Genomic DNA, 9441 nt, shown 5'->3' with positions numbered 1-9441 from the left:
AACAACGACCTGAGTAAGGGTGTAGGTATCCCATTATCGCCATTACACAATTCTTCCCTTTTTTGCTATTTCTCTTCTGCTTACAGACACCTTTTTCTTTGCCATTTCCTGATTCTCTCTTCTCAAATAGGTGAATACTGCAGTTTGATAGACTGGATCAGCTAAAAGCTCCTCAGTGTTTGGCACTTGCAGCCACACAGATTCACTGTGCAGACTTAATTGTAGCAAGGACTGGCTTAAGAGCACAAGATCAATGCCCTGGAGAGTTGTTAGAGTGAAATACAGAGATCTTATCCATAGATAAAAGGAAGGACACCACCAATAATGACAGAAAAGGCACTCATCAGCTATATTTTCACTCGTGCTGTGCCCAGGAAAAAAAAAAAGGTGTATTCAGTTCCCCACTTTAGTAATTTTGCTTTTAACAATATCTGACTTTGTATTCAATCAGCAGACCCTATTACATGAAGCATTTTTTCAGACACTCGGTGCATACACAACCTTCTGTTCCTTGCCAAATACATTTCTGCTTCACTGCCTGCAGGCAGATCACCTGAGGAGAGGAGACCAGAGCCTGCCAGCCCCACGTTTCCCCAAACAAAGCATTAGCTATGCATCAGCAACTTTTATATACAGACCTTTTTCATAGGTCACTTTCCCCTCTGTATCACTTGTACAGACATGCTGCATTTTACCTGCCTGGTCTGGTACTGCCCACTTTGTGCAGCTCAGTGTGTTGGTGCTTCCTGTGCAGCTTTTACATTTCACAGTTCCTACCCAGCTGAAGGCCCCTGCCATTTGGATGGTGCTAAACAGGACTGTAAATTTAAACAGATAGTGGGGAAAATTGTAATGAGGTTCTTAGGCTAAAGCCCAGCTCACACAGACAGATTAACCAGCAAACCGCTTCTTTGCTATGTTTTTTTTTTTTTTTTTTTTTTAATAAAACCCTTTTGAAATAAGCCTGTGCTTATTTCTTCCAAAGTAATGGTAATCGACTGACACCTTCCTGAAATGAATTTGAGCTAAATAAAAGTCGTGGCCGAGGGAAGAGCTGCACCTTCACTGTGCAGAGGAATCCAGCTTGCATGGGAGTCTGTGAAAGCCATGGCTCTGCAGGTGGGAGGTTAATTTCCAACACCCTGATTCAGCAATAAAGCAATAAATACAGAATCCTCCTCAGACCTTTCAGACAGCAGCACTTGAGAAGCACTGAGAACAGATAAGTGCCCTCCTTTTAACAGGAATCTCAGATCCCAGTGGTTTGCCCATATCAGTCTCAGGATTTGACTACAGTCATGCAGGACAGAGCTTTTGATATATTTATTTAGTGTAGCTGGGGGGCCAGCAGGCTGTGGTTGAAAGTGGGACACAGGTTTTGGGGGTGTTCTTTCACAGTCAGTCACAGTCAGAATCCCACAGTGGGGGCCACTTTGTGGCTGCTGTACTCTCTCCTACCCCTGAGGCAGGAAGGGGCTGAGCAATGGGTGATTTTCCTGGGACATTGTCTTTTCCTGCCTTGTCTCCAAGCATTAGGGAGGCAGGAGGAAAAGGGCTTCTCTTAACTAGAGAACAGTGTGTGTCCCTTTTAGCTGGCTCTCTCAAAAAAGCAGGAGCAAACTTGGCTTCCTATTTCTAACTATTCTCATAGAAGGCAGACTACAAAAAAGTAGTATTTAGGTCAGCAAAATCACATTTATAAGCCATAAATCAAATCCAGCAGACCCTGAACACTTATTTGTAGTTTACAGACCATAACTTTGAACATCCTGTGAATCCTGATGGTGAACTGCTGGATTTTGTTTCCACAGCATTAAGGAGGCAAATCAACAAACTCCAGCAGCCCCAGAGGGGTCTGTCATCTGCCACAGGGACAGGCAGTGTGCTGACACATTCAACAGCAAAGAGCATATGCAGCATTTTGTTCAGAAACCCCAGCTTTTTGTCAAATAAAAGCAGATTAAGCATGTTAAGCAGATGATAGCACCAAGTTGCTGCTCTATTCTCTGTGTGCAGGAGTCCTGGTCTTCAGCATGTAAGACTGGCTTTGTGTTTACATCCCTAAGTTTTCTCCTCATGACACACAGGCACTTTACTGTCTATACTGCCCTTCCCTTTGAATCCTTCAGTTCTCTTACATGATGCTTTGTGCCACTCATGGAATCTGATGAGTATCTTTTCAGTTAAGGCAAAGAATTCCCCTTCCTGCACCTCATGAAGTTCTCAAAATAGAAAGAAAATGAGTTCCTACATGACTACAAAGTAGTCCCCATGTGTGGGAAATAGCAATTCTCATGAAAGAAAGAATGAGAAACTGATCATGTTCCTTTAAAATGTTTGTCCTCTGGTTGACAGAGGAGGAGATGTGTTTGAAACACATTACTGGTTTATCCACTAAAATAAACTTTCCAAAGGAGTCCACCAATATACAAATGATTACATTCTGGAACAAATATTACTCAAAAATGGCACTGTGCTCACATCCATCACATTTGGCATAGGCAACAGGCACTAGAGCTGCTCCAATTTGAAGGCAAACATGACTTGTAGATCTTCCTCTTTCACGTTGTTTCCTCCTCTGCACAGCACTGTTTATGTCTGGGTTCCTCTCAGTGCAGGCTCTTGGCAGTTTGAAGAGAACAGTAATTGCTACTTCAGTGATAGAGGGGGAAATAAAGGGGCATCCTGCCTCTTGTTTGCACAATTTTCTCCCTTTAAATGGAGTGATGAGATTGGATGAATTTCTGCCTATGAAGGACAGGAGCTGTGAGCCTCTTCTGATGCTGTGAAAGCTGTGCTGATGTGCCCGTGTGAGCCGCCTCCAGCCCTCCTTCACTGCTGGTTTTACATGGATCGTGTCATTGCTGGCTGCTCCATGTAGGAAAGCAACACAGCTCTGGGTGCAGGCAGGTAGGGCTGGGATTCCCTCTGTCACTGCAGCAGCACTTCCTTGATTTTCCAGCTGCTTCTTTACTGTTACAGGGAAGGACAGGGCTGACTCTCAAACCATCTCACAGGAGAGCTTTGCTGTGTCTGCCTGACGATCAAAAGAGGGATTTGTAGCTGCCTGGGGTTCATGAGGATCCTAGGCTGTGGTGACAAGCAGCCTGGCCGAGATACAGATAAGAGAAATGTGCTTGTTTAGCCACCTGCAACCTGAAAGCTCGCAGCCTTCTGAGAAAAGACAAGTGCACGTGCAGCACTCCTCCAGGCAGGGGCAAGATCCACTCCAGAAGCACATGGCAAAGAGGAAAATTTTGTTCTTGGGAGGTAGCAGGAAATTTTACAAAGCTTCCCTGCTCTATACTCCCTAAAATATTTGCAAGACACATGGAGATCAAGTAACAGAGACACAATGAGATGGAGAGACACAAAGATCACAGGTGATACCACAATGTCAGACAGGGCAGGCAGAGGAAAAAACACTGAGAAATCCTCATCCTCTCCAAATGAAAATGTGTGGAAAATGTGCAGCCCTTGCAGCCATTTCTATGCTGAAATGCCCCAGTGAGGTCAGAAAGTAAGAGTCTGTCAAAGAACCCTTTCCCCCACACCCGTGCCACCAGCACCTTTAAAATAATGGAGAAAAAGTAAACAAACAAACAAACAAACAAAGCCCTGCTATGCTCTGTGGAGTAACATCCAGGATAATAGTAAAATGGCCCAACTGCAGATGGCAATTACAAGGACAATATCCCCTCCCTCCTTCTGTAAGCCTCTTCATGGCTCACCAGCTGGGGAGCTGCAGAGGTTTGGGAAGGCAGAAAGTGATCCCCCATGAAGTCACTGCACCTGCCTTCTCGGAAGAGAAGAGTGGATTTTTATCACACAGAAATATAGGTAATTTCCCCTTCATGTGGAATGTAGGCTCTTGCTTTAATAAATTACCGCTGTTCCTGATAACATATCCAATAGAAGTTACACTGGATCTTTCACTGACAGTTTCAGGTCAAAGCTGTCTCACTAAGTTTCTGCTCTGGAAAATCTGTTATCAGCAGAGAAGACACCCACCTCCAGAAGGAAGGTTCCTGAGAATCCTACATCCCCAACAGGGCAGCTGGAAAATTTGGCTTGGCAAAGCTATGTTTTTAGGCATTGCAGATAATCCTGCTGAGCTGTGGCTGAGGCTGGTTAAGGGGGGCTGGTGGAATGGGAGTGCAGGTTGTGGGGCACACATTGAAATAGCAACTCTGCTATCTGTAATTGCATAACTAGCTTCTCAAAAGGAGGGGGGACATAGCCCAGGAAATTTGCTATCTGAGGTTATGGAAATAGTAGGTATTTCCAGAAATCAGCACCACTGCCAGAAAATAGGGTGAAAAACCTCCCCCATGGAAGCTAGAGGAGGCAAAATCAGGAATGCTGGGACAGTGAGAAAATAGAGTGATGAGAAAGATGGATAAATGGTAGGGGAAGACTCCTTTCATAAAACAATCTGTTGTGGGGAATGTGAAAAATTAAGGTGGCTCTTAGAAACGAGGAATCCCACCCAAAGCTGCTTTTCTGGAGAACGGGATTATCTTGGCTTTGGTTCCCTACCATTTTTAAACACATAGTAAATTTCATTAAGCATTGCTACTTTCCTAATTGCTGAGGCTATTCTCAGAGGCTCCCAAGACTTTCCAGGCTCTGCAGTGTTGGTCTGGAGTAGGGATTGCTCAATTGGTAGCAAGATACGGCAAGCAGTGAGATCTGGGACTCAGGTCAAATAGGAATTCTGTCAGTTTATGAAACACTGACATAATTCTGCTGAAATGGAGCCAGAAAAGGGATTTATTTTGCCTGTTCTGCTCCTGCAGACTCACCTGGATTTTTCCAGAGGATTTGAACACAGTCTTTGATTGTTCTGTACCACAAGCCCTCCTGCAGTGCTGCTCTGTGCTCTGCTCTGCAGGGACCACATTTCACATGCTATGTGAAATTACATCTCAGCCTTAAATTGGAGGGTACATTCAGCCAGCTCATAGTTCAACAACTTTCAGCTCCTCCGATGGAAGAAACCCCTGTACCAATAACTAAGCCTGGCCCAATCTGTAGGGTTACAGTCTGTTCAGAATCCCAAAAACTTGTGTTTAGGGAGCCACTAGTCTCTTCCTGGGACTTATAGTTTTACATCTCAATACATAAAAGGCGTCTGATTTTTCACAACTGTGACTTCAAATTGTAAAAAATAAAGCTGAGGGTAAGGGTTCAGAGCTTCCAGGGCTTGTTAAAACAGTCCAGCTTTGAAATTACATAAAGAAGGGGAAACAAAAAACAATTAAAACCCCTTTTGTCTCATTCTAAGCTTTTGGATTTTCCTACTCAGAAGTTCAGTCAAGCGAGCAGTGCAAAACAACCACAGATCTGAGATGAGCAAATAATGCAATATTCCTGTGGTGAGATGCAAACCTTACCCTCCCTCCTCTGCTCCTGAGCTTTGACTACCCTTCTGACTCCCAGGCATTTAATTTTTCAACAGAATACTCAACTTCTGGGCTCCAGATAGGAAACAAGACATTCATGTCGGGGATTTCATTGCATCTGGTGCCTTCTGCCGCAGCACTGACTCTCCTTGGACAGTGCATCAGCCCAGAGACAAGGCTAAGCAGGGAGATATCCTGCCACACGACCAAGGGGGTTAAGCAGTTTGTTCATGCCCAGACACCCAATATCACCCTGCCTGGAGGGGGCTGGTACCCAAACCATGGCAGAGTGGTCAGTGCACAGTGCCTGCACTCAAAAGCAGGCTCAGAGCAGAGGAGAGTTGCCCAGGGTTTGTCTGCCAGCTGAAGCTCATGTCTAACATCTGTCTCAGAGGTGTGTGCCTCAGCCAAGCAGGGCTGGGGGATGACACAAGACTGTCTCTGGATGCCTCACCCTGCAGAAACACCGACACTGCCCGCCAGGACCAGTGCCAGGCCTCTGACTTTCATGCAGCCTCACTAGTGGGGAACTTTGTTTTTGTGAGCCACCAGATTATCCTTGCTGAGCCCTTCTCCATCTCCTTACACCTCCAAAATGACCCAACAAACTGAAGCAACCATTTGGAATTGAAATTTCTGCTGGAACAGTAGACTTGTTACAACATAAATTCTAAGGGAGGGAGAGTGTTAGACAGCTACAGGTGTCACTACAAGACCTTCTGATAACAACAGATTCAGACCAGTGTATCGTGTCTTGCACACGTGTCTGTATTAATAGCTTGGATCTCTTCCGGGAGTTGGCAGATATCTAAAATTGTATCAATGTCTTTTTCTTGCCACCTCAATAAAAAAACCCTTTACCTTTAAAGTGAGGTCCTAAGCTGTCATGAATTCCTACTAGACATGCTGTAATTGCTATTCCAAAAAGAGCAAAGTGCAGAGACAACAACTGCAGAAATAGAAAAGTGAAGCTGTTTTTGAGATTTAAAGCGACCTATACCTGTGTTATGTTTTCTCCCTTCCAGATGGCTTGTGTCTGAATGGCTTTCTGCTACCATTTTCTTTTAATTTTTTCCTTTTTTGATCCAAGTAACTTAATGGTTTCTTTATGGCATGACATGATGAAATCTGAACTCACGTTACATTTCACTAATGTATAGCTCCCTTGAGCCAATATCAATTTTGTCTATGATGGCTTTGCAAGGGCAGAGGTCAGCGGAGGGGCTCTCCCCTTAGTTCTGTCACCACCTCTTGAGTTTCCAGGACACTCATAAATAAATCAGACACTCACATTTCAAGCAGGGATTTGGATTCTGAAGAGTATCTCCTGAGCCATGAAAAGCAATTTCTACTTGAATGATACTTCAGTCAAAACTGATCAAGGATGACCTGACCTGGTCCTTGAATATGAGTAGATATAAAATGTGTCGAGGGTGCAGTGGCTGTTTCTCAGAGTCTGAAGTCACTGCAGTCTGTACATGTGAAACTCCTAACCCAGGGCTCGTTCAGCCATTGCTCCTGCCATCACATTCCTTGGGGGCTGTGTGCCACAGGCCGGGGGAAACCTCTTCCAGCACAGCAACATAAAGACACTGTTTAAGGGACACTAAATCCCACAGGGTGTGTCTCTGCTCCTTGGGGTGACGCTGTCTAACCTGCAGAATTAGGGTCTTCCTTCCCTGCTGTACTCCTCCCATTTTGGGACTACAACTTGGGACCTCCTGGGAAAGAGTTTGCTTCTGTGACAAATCCTCCTGGGACCCAAGAGGGAGGATGTGCTTCCCAGCGCCTATCCAGGATGACAGCCCTCCCAGGGGCACTTTTAGTGTCCGTGTCTTCAGCAATGTGAACTTGGAATTGTTTGACTGTTGTAGTAGGTAGAAAAACCTCCTGTTTTACAAATACAGGACAGACTAATCAGTGAAAATCCCTAATTACTACTACTATTATTATTATTATTATTATTATTATTATTATTATTATGTTTTACTGAGTCTGTCTGGATTTCCACACTTCTGCATACCCTTAGTTGAACCCACCCAAGTTCTGTTATCTGAAGTGGTTTTCCTATAGAGCACCTTCTAGTTCATCCCTAATAACGCACAAGCTTGACAGGCATTTCCCCTTTTCATTTTTTCTGGCTGAAGCCTTCTTGCTTCTGCCTGTGATGAAGCAAAAATCGTCCTCTGAAGGCAGGGTTCAGAAAGGGTTGTATGTCAGGGCAGGGGAAAATGCAGATTTGCTCTTTAGCTTGGCTGCCTCCAGTGCCACCAAGCCCCCGAATCCCCAACTTCCTTTGCAGATGACAGCTCCCTCCCACATCGCTCCGTATTTGTGTTGGGTTAAATCAGTGTGTACACGAAGCACATCAAGGACTTGCAAGCAGTTACAGATGCAAAATACTGCGTTTCACACCCAGAGTGACCCAGGGAGGCCCCAGCAGAGCCAACCTGGTGTTACATTTGCACTGGGGCAGGCTGGGGAAGTCATCCTATCCTGCTTCCTGCCCCAAAACAATGAGGCTGGAACCTTCTGCTAATCAACACATTGTTCATCAGAACCAGGAGGTCCAGAAGGGGTTGCTGGCTCTTGAGGGCAGGGAGAAACAATAAAGTCTGTGTTTTCCGGGTTTCTTTTCTCCTCCTCTGTAATTACTCAGCTCTAAAATGTCATGTTTCCAAAGCCATACTTACTAGGTAATACTTCAGCTTCAAATGCCTTGTCTCACAAAGAAGGATGGAGCAGTGGGGCTGACCTTGACCTTCAGCTTAAATGATCCTAAAGTTAAATTCCAGATCTCTAAGAGGCCCAAACCACATCACTGAGGCTCTGGGAAGTTAAAAGGAAAAACCAGTAACTTTCTACTTCTCTTAAAAACTATGAGGATTAAGATACTATGGATTATGAGTTCCTTAGTTTCTTAGTTCTTCAGTAATGTCTTCCTTCATCAGCAAGATCTAGCAAGATTAGGTGATTAATTTAGTTGCTGATGTGAGAAATGTTCGAGTTCTGAGGATTTTTCTTGTCCTTACCTGAACTCTCCCTGAAGAGAAATTTTTCAACTGAGTAGCAATTCACTCCATTCCAAGTTACAGGTCTCAAGAGAAGGATATTTAGAGTTTTAATTCTCAACAGTCACATCTAATTCCTCAGTGAAAGATGCTATAACACCACAAGAATGAAATTGGTTACTTTGATGGAAAACAAGCTTAAAATCTGTCATAAAGAAAAAGCTTAAAAAAGGTGGTTAAAGGGCCAACATAAAAGAAAAATAGACACATAAAGTAGAAACCAACCCAGCAGCTGAGAAAAGGGAAGGAAAAAACCCCCATAAAGTCACAGACCTGTGGGATTCATTTATCTGATAGATTTTCCATTTAATTTTGGGTCAGATGGCTTGAATCAGGCTTGTTTCTCTTGATCCCTGGGGTCTTGAGTTATAAGGCTGGGTAACAATCTCCAACCCTTGAGAGGCTTCAGCACAGACACAAGAGCCCTCCTTGGGAAAGCACCATGGTTTCCATCACCAGTGAGACTGGTTCCAATCTGCAGAGCTCACATAAAACCAGAGACCTGGAACATCTCCAGGAGTTCTTGACAGCCTCTTCCAAGCTCTAGCATTGTTCAGCTTGAGGACACTTTCTTTATAGGATTTTTGAAATGGAATTTCCCTTGGAAAATCTAATTGCAGGTAACATCCTGAAAGCCATGGAGGAAATTTGAAACCACAAAATATCTTTCTCCCATTCCATGATTGAGCATCTGCACTGAGCAGGAAACTAATGGTCCTTCTCAAGTAATAGCTTCTCTGGAGGGGAAGTAATTAGTCATACTCTCTAATATTGCAAATGTAATAACTTTGATGAGAAATTCAGTATAGAAATACTGCTCCAGAGCAGTTCCTTGTAATATCCCAAGATACTGGACTGGATCTGGGTGTTTCTTAGCTGGGTGTGTAAAGGATGAACCACCTGCAAATACCACCAAGCAGGCAGCAGCTACTTGCCTGTATGGCTGAGAGTGTTCTGAGAGACAC

This window comes from Anomalospiza imberbis, chromosome 3, assembly GCF_031753505.1.
Source record: "Anomalospiza imberbis isolate Cuckoo-Finch-1a 21T00152 chromosome 3, ASM3175350v1, whole genome shotgun sequence".
NCBI classification, from domain to species: Eukaryota; Metazoa; Chordata; class Aves; order Passeriformes; family Viduidae; genus Anomalospiza; species Anomalospiza imberbis.
The sequence above is the reverse complement of the archived record's forward strand: the minus strand, read 5'-3'. Positions refer to the sequence as shown.